The sequence below is a fragment of the Xyrauchen texanus genome, chromosome 26, assembly GCF_025860055.1.
Source record: "Xyrauchen texanus isolate HMW12.3.18 chromosome 26, RBS_HiC_50CHRs, whole genome shotgun sequence".
Taxonomy (NCBI): Eukaryota; Metazoa; Chordata; class Actinopteri; order Cypriniformes; family Catostomidae; genus Xyrauchen; species Xyrauchen texanus.
In genome coordinates, this window is record NC_068301.1 from 2532473 (window position 1) to 2536649 (window position 4177).

The window sequence follows — 4177 nt, forward strand, 5'->3', positions numbered from 1 at the left end:
GTGGGGACACTGCTCCGCCCCTGACAGCGGCCCTACAGCTCCAGGTGGTCAGGGAACACTTCTCTCCTCCCCTCGCGGACGCCGGTCTTCCTCCAACCCCTCCGTGTTTCTGGGGGATGGTAGGGCTCTCCTCCGCCCCTGGCAGCGTCTCCATCGCTCCAGGTGGTCGAGGAGTCCAGTCCCCACTCGCCTCGTGGACGGCGGCCGTTCACCGCCTCCGAGCGGTCGTCTACTCCCTCCCCGGTGGATGGCAGCGGTGCTCCCCTGGGTGGACAGCAGTGTCGAGGTCTCCGCCTTCCCGGGCTTCGGCCCCAGTGTAAAGGAGTTCAATGGGAAGGAGGAGGCGAGAACCGGCTTGGCAATATACATAATATTTTAATGAATAACTTAAACCAAAGACAAACACACACGCCGGACATGTCCTTAAACTATCTCTCTCTTGTCACACCACCGTCTGCCATCTGCCTTTATCCCTCTCGGAGGCTTAATTAGCCTGATAAGGGACCGGCACTGCCCTCCGCCCTGCCACAATGCGGTAATGGATAGCATTTTTAAAACGCTCTGTTTTTGCTTGAGGAAAATGTGGTTTTAGTGTCTCCCCTGTCTGTACTTGTTTGACCAAACAGTTTGTCCAACCCCCAGACTCATTAGCCAATTTTGCTGTCTCGGGCGGTCAAGCCACTCAAACAAGAACGCTGTTTTAAAAGCACCACAGAGCAACAGTGTTCACACTTTTAAGGGAAATCAACCTACAGTTGGTTCACTTACAGTTGACTCTGTATATCAAACTGGGATAATAGAGTATTTAGCTTTAAAGGAAGAGCAAGTGTGTGTGTGTGTGTGAGAGAGGGAGAGAGACAGGTTATTTGCATGGAGAGCCACGGATGCCCCTCTGTTCCTCATATCTGAAGTCAGTCTCTTGACACTGATAGACTCTGCATCTCATATTTAAGAGCTAATGAGTTCGCTTGCACCACACAAACCTCTGCAGTCTGCACGACACTGATGCGACGGTGCCCACTTCATCTTGCAGACTCTCATCAGGGTTCAACTAAACAATTCCACCTGCTCCCATCACCCCCCAAACCTGACACTTGATACAAACATGCTCGGCTCATCAAAAGCTCCAGTGGCAACGTAATGAAGGGAAGTAGGAGAAAATGAAGAATACGTGAGCCAGCGCAGCCATTTTTGATTGGATGGAAACATGGCCGGGTTTGGTAGAATTCGGCACGTCATCTACCTCAGATGGCAGAGAATGTGCCAGCAGTATAGACACATCACAAATAAGATCTGCTTAATGTATCAATTGTTTCTCCTAGTCAGCAAGGAGATGGAACTGAGAGCAAATGGAGACTTTTGCTGAAGTGTCCACCAAGTGGCTCTCAGATGTTTCTCCAGAGAAAAAGACTCAGAAGAGATCTCAACAATGTCTCAAACTGTACAAGACACCAAAGTCTCCGATCAAAAGTGGGAGATCTCAAGATGAACTCAAACATGTCTCATCCAATTCTTCCAAGACCAAATGATCTTATCCACGTAATATTTATTTTATCTCTGTCCTCTGACTGTATGCCAACAATCGACTTGAAGTTGAGTTGAAACATCTGGAGAAACACCTGGAAGTTAATATAGTAATTAAATAAAACCTAGCACGTAAATGACTCCATTAATTCTCATGATATATGAAAGAGGAACCTTTGAGCAATAAAGAGTTTCCCTGGGAACATATATTTTATTGGTGTTTTTCACAAACTATCCGTGCCTCTCGTGCACTCATGCATAATTTGGCACATACTGCACATGCACTGGTTTACACAAACAAAACAATTGTCTGCACAGGTGCACACACAAACGTGCCTCAGAGGGGTCAGGTGACAGGACAGAGGGAGGGTCCCGCCTGCCAGCATGCACCAGGATGAGGGGGGTTTTCGCTGCGCAATAAAAATGCTAATTCGCCCTATTCCCCTGTTGATCGGTTCTATGTAAAACAGGTTAGAGTTCCACATGTGTACCCTCAATTTACAAGTTGGCCTTTCTTTGTTCGGCTCTCTTTATGTGTTCTTCATTAAACGCAGTGGTCTGGATGTCTTTACACGCTTTCCGCCGGACTCTGCTAATGACAATGACAGTGCTATATCCAGTTCTGTGCCCAAACACCGTTTTAATGATGTCTCCGCTGGCCGAAAGTCAAAGAGTGCAGTGGACGTGCCGTTGTCCCAATTAAAGGTCACAAATGAGAGGAGATCTAAAGTCGACTTAGCCTCGGGACGTGTTTGGCGCAAATTGTTGGCTGCCACTGTCTGTTGTGTGTGAAACTTTGATAACCATTGATTTGGGATGATTTCATGCTGTTTTTAGATACAGTATATCCCCTTTAGCTACATAGCTACATGGCAATAGTTCACCCAAAAAGGAAAATGAATCAGCATGTTTGGCACTGACCAAAATAGCAGTCAGGCGGACAAGTCTAAGGCGATTTATTAGCCTATTTGCAAACTCCAATTTTTGTAATCTTCCTCGTTTCCATTTCTAAGAGCCAAAACAAGACAGGAAAGACAGAAAAGATGTAAGAGAACAGGTTTGAAAAGAAGCTATATTAAAAAACGAACCGCTAATCTCCATAATGTCACCCTATGTCCCCCTTGTAGTTTCTTTAACTCTCACATCTAATTTGCTTCAGGGACTGCACGGGTGAGATACGGGGTGTCCCGGGGCACGCCCCTCCTTTCCCCTACAGTTGGGCCTGGGTCTGGTCTGTGGGGTCTGCTCCCCAGAGACTGGTTATGACAAATAAGATTAATGTCTCTCAAGCCTCCTGAGCCGAACAGATTAGACCGATCGCTGATTTTCTCAAGAGAAACCCCATGTGTGAGCGAATGCATGCGCTTATCACAGCATGCTGGGACAGGGAGAGTTGGGGTGAATCCTCCCCTCTAATGGCCACTGGAGCGTAGCGGGTCAGGAGGGTAGGGGTCAAAGGGCACTTGACAGAGGGGTCCCTATCTTCCAGAGCAGTGAAGCATTGGATGAAGGAGAGACACTTCAGCGAGATTAAGCTTTGTACTCCCCATTAGGAGTAAAATTGGTTATATATATGCCTACGGGCAGTTTGAACTCCGTTTGGAGACAATGACAAGTGCAGAACCTGTTTCCTTTGCTTCCAAATATACTGTAAAATGCTTGATGAAGTTGAATTAATCTCTAGGCAACATGATCCCACGGGAAGTAGGCATGCTGTTTCCGAAAGTTCTGGTACCCTAGGATCGGCAACGGTATGCCGAGTCACTGACATGCCCTATGTCCCATCGGACCTATCTGGAACGGCTCACTTTCCCTCATGGCACGACTGGTAGCACGTTGCGTCCGTTGCATGGGAGACCCCAGTTCAATCCCCAATCAGACGAGGAAGTAATCACGTTTGTATAAACTATCACAAGCCTGGTAAGGAGGTTGCATTTTTATCCCTAACGTTGCATTTTGACTCTACTAATGGTTAGGGTTATATTTGTGTTTTGGTTGGGGGGTTGGGGTAGATTAACTAAAATAAGCATTTCTCTTCACTGTTTTACACCCTGTACAGCTTAAAACAATTGCTTTTACAACTAACCTCTCCTGGATAGAAATGAATGTCACACTTGTTTATATGCTCTGAAACACTTTCCGCTTTAGCCTCTGGAGGCAGTGTTTCAAATTCGGTCAACGTATACCACGGCTGGACTGCGAAGAGATATCGGCCCAGGATTTTACATAGCAACTGGCCCAAAAGTTAAGCGGGGGGGTGTTCGCTGTCCTTTTCTGCATAACGCGGCACCGTTTTGTGGTCCGTTCTGCATAACGTGGAGGCTCATTTTAGGTTATCGCGGCCCATTCGGACCATTTCGCGGCCGATGCACCGGCCCACTCGGTTCTCCCGATGGCCAGTCCTCCCCTGATCAGCCCCAAAGTGCGTCGGCCCACCCCAAAGTTCGATCCCCACAGCCACTATATGCTTACAAAGTGTTTTTTTTAAGTTATGCAGTTGCGACAATGTGTTAAGCGTTTGGGCATTTTTACTATATGTAAGTCCCTATGATATTCTGGTCTCTAGATACGACTCGAGTCCCTCCTTCAAAGAGGTTTCATTCACGTCTGCAAGAGTACGGTGGTGGCGCAGTGGGCTAAAGCACATAACTGG